Here is a 15,560-nt window from a genome sequence, read left to right on the forward strand (position 1 = left end):
TTTCAATACATTTTAGAAGTCCATTCGAGTTACCTCTAACGAGAGGGCACATGTCACAATTTTTTTGAGAATTGTTCAGCTTTTCTGTAAGAGAAATCAAAGCTTACTGTACAGATTTTTCTGAGGAATGAGGAAAGACCACATTGTTTAACTAGCATGTGAAACATTGAGTAAAGCCACAGCACGCCCACGAAAATACCTGCCTATCCCAAAAGTGCCGTCGATGAGACCAGACAACACCAGTGCTCCCATATGAAAGTCAGTGAATGGGGAGAGAAGAATCTCAGTGCCAATGAGTAGCAGTCAACTTAAGTAGAAGCTTTCTGTTGGAACTTCCTCCCCTGATGGAAAATTAGAATTTAACTAAGCATAAATTTACAAGGGGAAGTCTCTCTTATTTAAATTAGGGGTGAAAAAATAATCTCAACATTTTTTTCAGCTCCAAATGCAAAGTTTCAATTGTTTGGGTTAGTTGTTCTTTTTTAGTTTTTCACCTTGGAGATACTGAAGGCATAAATTCTGTCAAAACGTTAATACTTGCAACTAAAAAATTTCCTATGGAAAAGCCTCCTCTTCTGAATCATTCTACTTGTATATTCCCTTCCCCTCTTTGCCATTCCCTCTGTCTCATAATTTTTAGCTTCTTATTTCTTGTCAAAACCCCGAGAATTTCTTCCATGATCACATACTGAGCTCATTTAAATACAAGGTCCCTAATTTGATTGCCTGCAGGTGGGAATAGAATCCTTCCTAAGGAAAAAGGCTTCCTCCATGGTGTGCAGAACTGCTCCTAGCCAGCACCAAGTCCCATGAATTTTCCTCTCCAAGATGGTCTGGAAAGTTTCAGATTGGCAAAATTCCGCTTGAATTTATTTCCCAGCAAAATCTCAGGACAAACTTTGGTATGGTCAAGAGGCAGAAGCTTTCCAGTGCCTTATGCCACTGGTGACTTTTTCTTTTTCCCCCACAGTCTATCTCTCTCTGGCTATCTGCTGGGACTCCAGCAGCATTTTCACAGTGTTGCAGCTCTAGGCAGCCTGGCACCTTCAAAGAAGAAAAGACCAGCTGGCCATCCCAGTGATGACACTGGTGCACACACCTTTGGCCAACCTGTGTGTCACACTGAGAAGCTCAGTTCTTTGTTCACCTTTCCTCATGTCAGATTCTCTCAAGTTGGTCTTTGTCCACACGCATAAATCAGTCAGCTCACCTGTGGAAGGTCTTGTCCATGCTGAGAGTTGGGGATAGACATGTTTCGTTTATCACCTATGACATTTTCTGCCCATAAAAGCACTGAAATTTCCATCTAGTTCATAATTTTTTTTTTAATGGAAATTAATCAATATTCTTTTATTAAATTTTGGCCACACTTGGTGTGAAACACAGATTCAAAATGCTTATGATGTTTGTTTGTGAACACCTCACATTTCCTTTTCAGGCTTCATACCTTTTTCTAGCCCTAATGCACACAGGAAGGTGAGAATAAGCTTCTCCGTTTCTCTTATGCAGCCTTTTAAGAAAAGCATGCTGAATTACATGACTAAAGGAACTAAGGAACATCCTTTCCTCCTTAGCTAATACAGTTGATTTTTTCACATTGTTGCAATATAGTCTCAATTTTGTAACATTGAGACATTAGAAAAGTGGTGTGCGCTTGCCCCTTTTATGACAAAGTCATCTGTGTCAATGTCATCTCTCTTCACAAATAAATTAAAACCATTAGACAGGAAAATGGATGAAATTAACTAGTCCTACTGTTTGGAGCCAATGCAGGTAGGTGTATCTGCAACAGCAAAAGGATCTGTGAATTACTACAGATTTAATAGATGATCTCTAAGGTCCCTTCCAGCCTAAGACATTCTATGATTCTATAATTCTATAATCCCTTTATTGTGCATGTTACTGCACTTATTTTTATGTCTATAAAATATTTCTATGTTTTTTGGGTAGCTGATGAAATAATTTTTCCCTAGATACTGCATAAGTCACATTTGAAACATGAAAGCTATGAAATATTAAGGAGGCTTTACAACAATTTCTAAACAGGACAATGAAGAGAATAGAGCAATTCCTGTTAGTATTGGCTGAGAAGAGTGTTACTTGTGAACAGTTATTTTTGTTAGAAGTAGTTTTCTTTTCTGTTGACTGATTCAGACCCAAGACATTCATCCAGAAATTATCCAAAATTACCTCTGTGAACTGAAGAAGGAAAGTAAAGCGGTTATTTTTCATTAGAATTAATTATTTATTTTGTGATGTTATTTTCCTAGTAGTTTAATCACTAGGAATTAATGATCCTCAAAGATACTGGGTGGAAAAAAGTTACACCTTTAAGTATGGATTATATGAACAAAGGTAATGGTTACAAAGAGTTATATTCAAGAAGATTTGTCAGCCTTAAACCCGGGCTAGAAAAACTTGCTGTTTTCTAGCATGAAGTGGAAAGTTTGATAGCAAAAGGAAAAATTGAATTGTATCAGTTTTACCTGGTTCATGTTCATAGATGGCTTGGCTAATGACTGTAGAAATTTTGTCACTGATTTCACTAGAAAGAGGAAACTTTCTCAGGAAAATAGCTTTAAGAAGATCAAACTCACCTCTCAGACAGTGAGATATTTGAATGAATAACGGTGGCAGAATCAAGCAGGAAAGAAGCCTTATTTAGCAAGTCCAGAAAAGAAAAACGGAGTGGTTGTTTTTTGTTTTGTTTCAATTTGTTTTTTCTTTTTGAGGAAGAGATAGCAATTCTGTGTATAAAGGTATAACTATTTCCAGTTCAGGAAATAGAATAGTTCTGGATATTTTTGACACCAAACTGCGATGACTTCCCGTCTCCCTTGTAGATCTTAATCGCACACACTGAACTGGTCGAAAAAGAGGAAGGCTTCTTCAATTAGCCACTAAAAAAAAGGGGGATAAATATATGCAAGGCATATATGTTTTTCTGGAGCATATTATGGATCTCATCTCTATGTATTTTTTGTTAGATCTATTGCCTTGGATATTAACTAAGCTTAAATCTAGACATGACTATTTAAGAAATGCTGTTGGTTATGCAATTTCCAATTGAATAAATTTATTTAAGTCAAAAAGATTATGTATATGTCATGTGGGTTATATTGCATGAGGTTTGTTTATACAGTACCTGTTTTACATAATGGAAATATTTCAGATGAAGATAAAGACTAATGAATAAGGACCTTTATCCATTTTAATGAGTTACAGTATAAAAGTAAACTAAAGTTTAGTCTTCGTTTATGGCTTACTTGGTGGGTCTGATGGTCTCTGTGAAAAAGGCATCCTTGCTTGTTTCCGATGCAAAAAGGCAGCCAATAACTGACATTTCCAGAGACAGAGGAGTTAAAAGGAATGACATGTATTCTTTCATTGAGATTCAGGTTCAGGAGGATGTCAGGAGAACTCCTTTGTTACCTTGAAGGACACAAGTCTGCTCCTGCTTCGCTCTCAATAGCATGGGCAGGTGTTGAGAGACCACAGTGGACATCCAAGCACCTCAGATGTCAGCTCTTCAACATCACCCACTACTGCAGCTTGGTTTTGGCTCAAGCTGCCCCAGTCAAGGCCTAAAAGTTTTCAAATATCACTTTTAAGGGCCAAATGCCTTTGAAACAAAAATAACACAGAAGAGGCAAAAGTAGAAATAAAATAAAGCCACCAAAATTCAGCAGTATCTAACCAAAACCTGTTTCAACTGCTGCAATAACACTATTGTGTTGCTGTCTTGCCAATTTAAATGTCTTCTGTAAAAATCACAAGGCCAGTGCTCACAGCATGCGTTAAAACATCACTGAAGAATTCATGGCTGCTCTGAGAGAATAACAGGTTCTCAAAATAAGTACACTGTCTATTTTTGTAGCTGTTATACATTCTTCAGCATTTTTAAAAAATCACTTCACTTGCTTAGCTAGCAGACTTTACCAGATGCTCAAATGATTGCAAGGGAGAGAGAAGAGGCTGCTGCCTTTTCTCTGAACGTGAAGATGACCAACATCTCTGAACACCTTGGCTTGCACATGATAGTATTCAAATGTTTATAAACATATAGCATATTTTATTATAAGTGAAAGAGACTCAGCTTGACTTCCCAAATGGTCTCTTTAACAATTTATTTCATAACGATTTTGGGGGTTTTAAGTCCTAGAAACATCTTTACAAGCATATAAGTCCCTAGTCTAAATTTCAGAAAGGTCCAGACCAAGATTTCTTTTTAACTCAGACCACCATACCATTCATGGCAGTGTTCTTCACATGAGACTACATTTCCAATTAGGCATTTTCATTGTCACCAAAAATTTTGGCAAAATTGGTTTGTTGCTCCCTCAGCGACAAACCAAAAGTCAGCTGCACTGACCGCTGAGGCCTGACTTCTTAAAGAACAGCCCTGGAGGGTCAGATTTTCAGTGGATGAGATCTATCTTGCTATTAAAATGAGATAATGCAGTACACACAGCCATGGAATTTGGACTGTTGTGGTCTCTAAATCACAGGATTTTGTCTCGCATTGTCTGTTACTGCAGTACTTGAACTGACCTAAAAGCAGCTATGTCTGCCTACTTATTCACACTCCTGCTGCAATCGGTCTTTACCTTACTAATTTGCAAGATCTACAGAGGTGTCTCTCCACCTGAGAGTTTCATGTGCGTCTGTGATTCAGCTGTGCGATGTCAGGGGAGACACACGGGAGAAAGCAGGCCACCTTTAGGTGGAATTAAACTACTGGGAACGCGTCTTGGCATACAAGATGGTGAAGAGATTCCACCTACACATATATACAAAATCTCATGTGTTTTTGCTCTCATGTACTCCTCTCAATCCAAATCTACCTGTTTGCCTTGTGACACAACTCTTTGACTCGAGGGACTGCAAACAGTAGGAAGTACTCTCTTAGTTTCAGAAGCAAAAAAGAAATGACACTTCTCTCAGAAAAGTGCTTCTCTTCATCTCTATCAGTTCTGGGTAGTATTTGTATAACATGTAGGCACTTTAACTCATATGAAGAGCCCATCACGCACATGGGGTCAAGTAAGGAGAGTGTAGACGTCTTTCCAACGTGCTGGGATCAGCTGGACGGCTTACACAGGAAACCTGGGCTGGACGGGACTGCTATCCCTGTCTAACATAGAATCATAGAATCATAGAATGGTTAGGGTTGGAAGGGACCTCAAAGATCATCTAGTTCCAACCGCCCTGCCATGGGCAGGGAAATCCTCCACTACACCAGGTTGCCCAAAGCCTCATCCAACCTGGCCTTGAACACTTCCAGGGATGGGGCATCCACAACTTCTCTGGGCAACATGTTCCAGTACCTCACCATCCTCAATGTAAAGAATTTCTTTCTTATATCTAATCTAAATCTGCCCTCTTTCAGTTTAAAGCCATTGCCCCTTGTCCTATCGTTACATGCCCTTGTAAAAAGTCTCTCTCCAGGTTTCCTGTAGGCCCCCTTTATGTACTGGAAGGCTGCTAGAAGATCCCTCCAGAGCCTTCTCTTCTCCAGGCTGAACAGCCCCAACTCTCTCAGCCTGTCTTCATAGCAGAGGTGCTCCAGCCCTCGGATCATCTTTGTGGCCCTCCTCTGGACTCGTTCCAGCAGCTCCATGTCCTTCTTGTGTTGGGGACTCCAGAGCTGAACACAGTATTCCAGGTGGGGTCTCACGAGAGCTGAGTCGAGGGGCAGAATCACTTCCCTCAACCTGCTGGCCACGCTCCTTTTGATACAGCCCAGGATATGGTTGGCTTTCTGGGCTGCCAGTGCACATTGCCGGCTCATGTTGAGTTTCTCGTCCACCAGCACTCTCAAGTCCTTTTCCTCAGGGCTGCTCTCAATCCATTCTCTGCCCAGCCTGTACTTGTGCTTGGGATTGCCCCGACCCATGTGCAGGACCTTGCACTTGGCCTTGTTGAACTTCATAAGGTTCTCACAGGCCCATCTCTCCAGCCTGTCGAGGTCCCTCTGAATGGCATCCCTTCCCTCCAGCGTGTCCACAACATCACAAAACTTGGTGTCATCTGCAAACTTGCTGAGGGTGCACTCGATCCCACTATCCATGTCGCCAACAAAGATGTTAAATAACACTGGTCCCAGTACGGGCACCTGATGAACACCACTCGTCACTGGCCTCCACGTGGACATTGAACCGTTGACCACAACTCTTTGAGAGCGACCATCCAGCCAATTCCTTATCCACCGATTCGTCCATCCATCAAGACCATGTCGTTTCAGTTTAGAGACAAGGATGTTGTGTGGGACAGTATCAAATGCTTTAGATAAGTCCAGGTCCATGATGTCAGTTGCTCTTCCCGTATCCATCAATGCTGTAATCTAGAAGGCCACCAAATAAGTCAGGCAGGATTTGCCCTTAGTGAAGCCATGCTGGCTGTCACCAATCACCTCCTTGTTTACTATGTGCCTTAGCATAGTCGCCAGGAGGATCTGCTCCATGATCTTGCTGGGCACAGAGGTGAGACTGACTGGCCTGTAGTTCCCTGGGTCTTCTTTTTTCCCCTTTTTAAAGATGGGGGCTATGTTTCCCCTTTTCCAGTCGTTGGGAACTTCACCAGATTGCCACGACTTCTGAAATATAATGGATAGTGGCTTAGCAACTTCATCTGCCAGTTCCCTCAGTATCCGCAGATGCACCTTGTCTGGTCCCATGGACTTGTCCACCTTCAGGTTCTTTAGATGGTCTCAGACCTGATCTTCTCCTACAGTGGGCATTTCTTCATTCTCCCAGTCCCTGCCTTTGCCTTCCGTGACTTGGGCCATGCCGCTAGGGCTCTTGCCAGTGAAGACTGAGGCAAAGAAGTCATTGAGAACCTCAGCCTTCTCCATATCCTGGGTGGCCAGGTCCCCCGTTTCCTTCTGGAGAGGGCCTACATTTTCCCTAGATCTCTTTTTATCACTGACATATCTATAGAAGTTTTTCTTGTTGCCCTTGATGTCCCTGGCCAGATTTAACTCTCTCAGGGCTTTGACTTTCCTAACCTGATCTCTGGTTGCTCGGACAATTTTTCTGTATTCTTCCCAGGCTACCTGTCCTTGCTTCCACCCCCTATAGGCTTTCTTTTTGTGCCCAAGTTGGTCCAGGAGCTCCTTCTTCATCCATGCGGGCCTCCTGGTGTTCCTACCTGACTTTTCTTTGTTGTGATGCACCGCTCCTGAGCTTGGAGGAGGTGATCCTTGAATATTAACCAGCTTTCTTGTGCCCCTCTTCCCTCCAGGGCCTCATCCCATTGTACTCTAGTAGGGAGATCCTTGAAGAGGCCAATGTCTGCTCTGCTGAAATCCAGAGTAGTGAGCCTGCTATGTACCCTCCTTGCTTCTCTAAGTATCTTGAATTCTACCATTTCATGATCACTGCAGCCAAGGCTGTCCTTGAGCGTCATGGGCACACTCTGATGCCAGTTGAATAGAAGAAATTAAAAGGAAAAAGGCTACAGTTGATCTGTTTACAGCTCTGTCCTTCAACAGTGAATTAGCAACATTCGCAAAAGAAACCACCTCCAGCTTTGCTGTAAATCCATCTCTCAGGATAGCATTTATGACAAATCCTTCCATTTATATGAAAGCCCTAAAAGAAGCCAAGAGCTGTCACAAGTTATGGAGAAACATGTCTCATCATGACCCAGATCAAGAAGTTTCCAGATTATCTTGTACTTGTACTGCAGAGGAATCAGGTAGTAGGCACTCAGTCAGCATGTTTATTTTGACTCCACGGAGACTTGTCATGACAAGACAAGCTATTATCAACTGTTACTAGAGAAAGGACATTACCTTCCATCCTTGGGTGAGTTTCTTTTGATAACTCCTCCTCATTCATAGAATCATAGAATCATAGAATCATAGAATCATAGAATCATAGAATCATAGAATCATACAATCATACAATCATACAATCATACAATCATACAATCATACAATCATAGAATGGTTAGGGTTGGAAGGGACCTCAAAGATCATCTAGTTCCAATTCCCCTGCCACGGGCAGGGAAACCCTCCGTTACACCAGGTTGCCCAAAGCCTCATCCAACCTGGCCTTGAACACTTCCAGGGATGGGGCATCTACAACTTCTCTGGGAAACCTGTTCCAGTACCTCACCACCCTCAATGTAAAGAATTTCTTTCTTATATCTAATCTAAATCTCCCCTTTTTCAGTTTAAAGTCATCGCCCCTTGTCCTATCACTACATTCCCTTGGAAAAAGTGCTTCCCCAGCTTTCCTGTAGGCCCCCTTTATGTACTGGAAGGCTGCTATAAGATCACCCCAGAGCCTTCTCCAGCGTGAACAGCCCCAACTCTCTCAGCCTGTCTTCATAGCAGAGGTGCTCCAGCCCTCGGATCATCTTCATGGCCCTCCTCTGGACTTGTTCCAGTAGCTCCATGTCCTTCTTGTGCTGGGGACTCCAGAGCTGAACACAGTATTCCAGGTGGGGTCTCACAAGAGCTGAGTAGAGGGGCAGAATCACTTCCCTCGACCTGCTGGCCACACTTCTTTTGATACAGCCCAGGATACGGTTGGCTTTCTGGGCTGCCAGTGCACATTGCCGGCTCATGTTGAGCTTCTCATCCACCAGCACTCCCAAGTCCTTTTCCTCAGGGCTGCTCTCAATCCATTCTCTGCCCAGCCTGTACTTGTGCTTGGGATTGCCCCAACCCACGTGCAGGACCTTGCACTTGGCCTTGTTGAACTTCATAAGGTTCTCACAGGCCCACCTCTCCAGCCTGTCAAGGTCCCTCTGGATGGCATCCCTTCCCTCCAGCATGTCCACAACATCACACATCTTGGTGTTATCAGCAAACTTGCTGAGTGTGCACTCGATCCCACTGTCCATGTCGCCAACAAAGATGTTAAATAGCACTGACCCCAGTGCTAGCCATTCTGGCTATTTATGCCAGAATTCGATATTCTTAGTAACTGCATTTCATTTATAACAGGCATAATCACACACAACTAGGGCCAGATCATCTATGTGTATAAATTGGATTAGTGTCACTGAACTCAGTGGAGTTTCTCCAAACTTCAAACTGAAATGGCAAAGAATAAGCATTTGTGGAGTTGGCGATGGTTTTTTTTCGGCAGAAAATGTTTTGTCTTGCTTTGTTTTCTCTCTTATTAGTCCACTGAAAGTGATGGGTAAAGTCTTCTTACTTCTAATGAAATTACAATGGGCTTTCATTATGGATGGTGAAGGATTTTACAAGTGTGATTCTGAAGGAAAGCCATCTACCATCTCCATTTCCTGTTGCTGACATTAATGAAGGTAGTGATAATTCATTGATCACTCGATCCTCTGTAAACATCATAAGAATATTTTAGAAGAGTTTATACAGCATCTTAATAACTGTATAAAGATTCCTTAAGCACTGGTCAGTAAAGATAGTGAGTGACATAACTGTCTGGGCCGACCCCACATTCCTATAACATGGAGGAGTCTTCATGCCCTAAATATTCCAGGCACACCCAAAGAATGTGTGGACTTTTTACTTGGAGACATTGTGATTTTAACATAAGCAGACAGCAGAGTGTGCCATACTGACAGCCCTTTTTGCATCTATCTGTCAGCAACAGAGCGGGTGCTTCTTTAGACTAGCCTCTCGTCTTCATCTCTGGTAACATTATCATGGGAAAAGTAATAACCCTTTGCATTTTATGTCAAGTCGGAGCTATTAGTTTTGTTCCCAAAATGTCCACAATAAATGACATGTAAGAAGAACTTTTGAAAGAAGACTGTAAATTTAAAATAAAAATATTGAAATAATTATTTTTATTATTCAAACCATGGAGGGTTACAGAAAAAAAGTTTGCTTGAACTCCTGGCTTTGACAGAGGAAAGGTTTTCTTCTAGTGGGAACGCTTACCAAAATACCTGGGAGTAGCATTGTTCGTATAGCAAAAAAACATGAACTACAAAAGCCTCCTGTCTTTTGTTAATAACAGTGATGAGAATATATGTACCCAACCAATTTAAAAAATACAGCCTCAAATTTCTAAAATTAGAAGTGACTTTCTTTTTGAGGGCTACTTTTTTTCTCTTCTTTGTTTCTACAGTTTCAGTGTACATTCCACCTCAACGTATTTTACCAATTTTAAAAGGTCCCATTTTTATGGATACTTCTTAATCCCCTAAGAATGTAATCGCTTAAGGTAAATACTTAACAATATTTGTTTGCACGGCCAGCTTTTTGCAGCAGGGGCTGTCTTTCTATGTACTTTAGTACGTTCTAGCATGATGGAGCCTGGTGTGTGATGGGGCCTCCTGCATGCTACAGCAATATTATGATAGACGCTAGTACCATTTATAGGGAAAGCTGTTGCTCTCTGAGCCCCATTTTTACTGCATTTGCAAAGGTTTACTTTTGACGATCAGATATTCTGACCTCTATCCTATGTTGCACTTGTTTCCGTTTACTTTTATAGTCTGCTTGTTTGGAATTGCTAGAGGCGCATCAGCACCTTCACAACATAAAGGATCTGTGACTTTCTCTGAGATGCCTCAGGCAGAAGGAAAGAACACCTGGATTTTGCACAGTAGTGGAAGGAGGCATGCTCTTGAACGGATGGCTTCTGGAAGTGAAAAAAACATCCAAAGACAAGGCTTTGGAGGAAAGGATGTCTTGCAAAGACTGTCGATATTCAGAGCAAAAGGGATATTGCAGGGGACCTCTGTCATGCACAGAACAGAATGACTCATGCCATGGCAGGCTCTGCTCAGGGACAGTCTTTCTGTTTCTGTCGCTCGGATGCCCGTCTAGCACAACATAAATCCAGCTTTTGTGGGAAGTTCAGAGCCAAATGCAAGTCCATCTGCTTCATGTTTGCTTTTAAATTTTTGAGAGCAATGAGAAGGCTTCCTTGCAAAGAGTTCATGGTGCTCTCTGGTCAGCACGGTTCCCTGGCTTTCTGAGCTGGAGGTATTGTGAAGTGTTATTTGGTCTGCTTTATGGGTGTTTATTTATAGATACCTGCCCTTGTGATTTATTTTCCATTAAATTATAATTATTAGTAACAGTGTTAGCTGTCATCTGAACTACCTAGCTGTGCTTTTATGAGGTGAGGACTCTGGGTTTACAATTAAGTTGTGTTGCTCGGGTCATTTTCCACTTTGGTGTTAATCTTGTGTTGTTCGAAAGGAGTAGGCTTCCTTGTGTGAAAAGAAAACTGCATTTCACGTTCTCAGATGTAATTTATAGTCCATCATAACTGAGAATTCCTGATGGTCCCATGGACTTCAGAAGAACAGCAGTATGACAGCTGCAGCATGGGTTAAGAGAAATGTGAGGCGGATCTCCTTTCCCTTTTCTAGTATGTAGAGGCTGTGTGCTTCAAAGGCTGGAAAGCATTAAACTAGATCTGAGTTCAGTTCTTATGTTTCTGAGAAGACTTCAATCTTAATTCTTAATCTTTAATCTTAATTCAATGTGTGCCTGTGTTCTCCAGGAGCTATGGTGGAGGACAATCAGGCTTAGAGTATATGAAGAAGGCGCTTGGAGTTTGTGGCACCTACAAGTAAAAGAAACGAGGAAGGAGGACTTTGAAGCGCCAGAAAGTAAACTAACAAGTATTATTCTTTCCCACAGAGCTACTAGCAAGAAATAGGCATATGATTCTTTCCCTAGGGTTCAAGATCATCATTGCACTGACTCTAAGGGATATAGACATGGTGTTTTGTGCCAGGAGCCTTTCCTGAGTTATGTTAAATGTTTATATTTTAAAATGTTCTGCAGTCCCTAACTGGTACCTGGGAATCTATTGATATCTCTCATGCAACAAAGGTAAGAGTTGCTATACTTATCATTCACATCATGTGTGTTCTGCCAAGAAAGGACCCTCACCTGTCATTCAAGTAACCACATTCTTACATATGACAGCTTTCACACCAATTACAAGAAGTCTCTTGTTGTGATTTATGAATTCTTTTTTGACCTGTAAGTCAACTCTTCCTTGTAGTTAGGAACACCATGTTCCTCCTCTGGAGAGTATATACTGTTGTGAAAGACATTCAATTTTTAATTCTTAGTTACTCCCAGATAGCATACAAGCAGGCATTTTCAACTGTACTTTCTTCAAAGTTTCATGCTTATTACAGCAGGCTGGGAAACAAAAATGTTCACATAACTTGCTGGAGTGGAAAGCTAAGCACTTCTTGATTTATTTTCTCCTTTCTTCATATTTTCCCATTAAAATGAAATAATAACAATTACATAAAAGAATTACTCTTTTCTTTTTTAAAAGACATTCCCTTCATTCTTCCTCCTCTAAAAGGGAACAGATTTAACCAAAAGGATCACATCTATCAGGTGTACGTTTTGATGGAAAAAAGAAATTACAGAAGGAAAAAAACAGTATTCCTCCCTGCTTCTTGCAGGAAGAAGAAATATCTCAGTATATTCCTCTTTATGAACATTTAATTAGTCTCTTCCACAACTTCAGTGAAAGAAAAAAACCCAAATATCTTTTGCCTATTTTATAAATAAAGAAATAAAAGAATATTTTACAGTCTCTTTAGTGCACATAAAAGGGACAAACTTCTGCCCATCAAACTAGGAGAGAATTGATCTCTTCCCTGTGCAGATGGAAAAACCTTCCAAGCATTCCTTTCCTCACTGTGGTACAGGAACTGAGCTTCTCCAAATGCTGGCCCCGAAAGAAATGCCTTCTTCACAAAGAAGAAAAAGAGAATGTCATTGCTAAGGCAAGTGATAAGCTACAATTCTCCTTAATGTTAGAAAAAAACCCTGTCCCTTTTTGTGGTAGACCAACAAATACACATGTGTCTAAATGAAAAATGTGGTGTGGAAGTTAAAAAGGAAGTCTCCCTTGGCCTTCATTGTAACACTTCTAGTGAGGAAGATCACCATCACGTCGTTTTGGTGGATTTAGTTCTTGACAATGTTTGAATATTTGTGCATGCAGGAAATACATGGTCAAATTTACTCAGGCTGAGAACTTGGACAGAGGACTTGAACACAGAACCATTTACAGGTAGGAAGCTTCCTAAATCTCCTGTCTTTCTCTGGAGACAAGAAAGGGCAAAATCCCAGTCCCAGAAAGAGCAAGACACATTTTCAATAGCTGTTTAGAAGAGGCAGGAGTTCACAGTCAAATGTATGATTTGCCCTAAATTTCAAGCCTTGATGAAAACATATCAACACAGATCATCTTAAGAAAGAACAAAATGATGAATACACACACTGGAGAACGTTTAACTTCATCATATACAGAGGAAACACTTGCCCTGAAAAAATATTCAAAACAACTAACAGAAGATAATCTTTTCCTTCTTTTCTCTCTAAACAATCACTCCCACTTTGTAAGGACAGAGAAATAAATAGATGAAGAAAATAACAAAACTGAAACCGAAACTGAGATTGCCTATAAAGTCAAGATATCTGGAAAGCTTTCTAGAAAATGTATGTGCTTGTCACATCTCAAGTTACGTGTTTTTTGTTGCTTGGTAACAGGCATCAAAGTTCCCTTTCATGTTTTATTTTCCTCTGTATCCACTGTTTATAGGGTATTTACTACTGTGACACCAGAATCCCATCACTGAACAGCTGTCATGGGGTCTGTCTCCTGAATAAACACTCTTTTACAGTCTTGACTTCATCAGGTTAGTTTAGTAAATAGATCAATATTTGATTTGTACTCAGGAGGATCAGGACATGGAAATGCCTTTTGAAAAGCCTCCTTATCTTCCCAGGGTGCAGACACACCTGAGAACACTGTAAGAAAAAGTGCAATCATGGACAGAATGAGGGGGGACAAAAAGAAAAAAGGAAACAAAGAGAGAAAACTCTCTCCCTCATATCAAAACCTGCCAAATGTTCTTTGAAAATGACTTCACAGTGAAAAGGTTGGGTTAAAAAGTAAAAACAGAAGGCATTTTGTATTTGCATTGTAGAAACTGAATGGCTCTTTGCATAAGTCTGCTTGCCTGAAACACCTTCTCTGCCTCCTGCCAGACTCAAGAAAACGTCAAACTTGGGGCAACAGTATTTTCATGTGTCCTGGTACTGCTTTCAGTTGGTTCTGGGTCGCTGTTAACAGAATCTTGAAAAATCTTTGACTTTTAGAGTCTGAACATCCAGTTTGGCTAAAAAGAAACCTTCCCTTAAAAACTGAGATTATCAGCTGTAAAAACAACTTTTAAAAAGTTGCTGAATGGGTGATGAATACAAAAGGCTTTGTTGCTTATTTCTTTTATCTTTTCAAATAAATGGCATCATTTGTCAGCAAGCTTTGTGGTTCTTTCCCCACTCACAGTCTTGTTGCATTCCTGTTGTCAAGACTGTGAATGGTGGCATATAAGACTCCTCCTTGCACTGTCTGAATGGCAATATAAAGCAAAGGATTATGGAGATTCAGGCCCTGCACAGAGCAGGTGGCAAGTGTCTGGAGGCAAGAAGGGAGTACTGTCATGCTTTCAAGATTCTGTTTACGACCCATTTGCATTGCTCAAATGCACAGCTTTTTCAGAAAGCATAAGCCAAAACCAGTGAATGCTAGTCAAACATCTGGCTCACAAGTATGTCCTTCAGCACCGTATTTCCTGTATATATTATCTCATGAAGTACTGTTAGTCTGTCCCCATGGGAATGTCATGTCTAGCAGATGACTGAATGCTCAGCTCAGCTTGGTGTAAAATTTTGAAGTGGTATTTCATCAGCTTTACAGCAATAAACACGTGACTATATTGACTGGTCCCATTAGTTTCAATGGTGGTGGGACTGACATTCAACATTCAGGCAGACTATGTATTTTTCTTAACAGCCAAGGCTGGATCTGGAAGAGTGGAAAGAAAGCCTGTGCTCGAGGGCAGCAGCATGATCACCTTTCCCTGGCTGCTTTCCAGTCAGGCAGCTCGCCACATGTGCTGGTGCATGGGATTGTCCCTCCCCAGGTGAAGGACTTTGCACTTCCCCTTGCTGAACTTGTTGGGACTCCTGCCTTGGCAGGGTACGACCCCAGGGTGAAACAGAGAGCAGCAGCAAGTAGGGATTCTGCACAGAAGGATTTGGTCAATTTTGAGAAACTTACCATAACAGTGGTATTGTTTCACGCACCAGTGATTTGGTTGAAAATTATTCACTGAAAGCTAATTTGTTCTTCCTTAGTCTTAGTGTGTCTTACTTGTTTGGTATTTTCATTGCCAATGGCATTGATAAATTGATGAACTCTAAGCTTTACTTTACTTTATTTTGGCTTCTGCTGGGATATTTGGCTAAGTACCAAATATTGTCTGTGACACAGATTTCCTCCTTTCAGCAGAAGGGAGCTTCAAAGAAGATAGGTTGAGACTCTGAAGAGGAAGCACTCAGGCATGCCAGAAGTGCCAGGTCCTTCTGTTGTTGTAATAATGAGAAGTAGTTAGGCTATGTTGAGTGCTGGAGGCATTTTGGAGGACTGCGGAGATAGCAACTATCTTCTTGTTATTCATGTATTGAGATCTGTAACACAAAGAGTGAAGTAACATTATTGCCTATCTGGAGCAGGTGATGGAGTGCGCTCTCAAATTTGCATAGCATAGAAACTCAGGGG

The sequence above is a fragment of the Tauraco erythrolophus genome, chromosome Z (genome assembly GCF_009769465.1).
Source record: "Tauraco erythrolophus isolate bTauEry1 chromosome Z, bTauEry1.pri, whole genome shotgun sequence".
Taxonomy (NCBI): Eukaryota; Metazoa; Chordata; class Aves; order Musophagiformes; family Musophagidae; genus Tauraco; species Tauraco erythrolophus.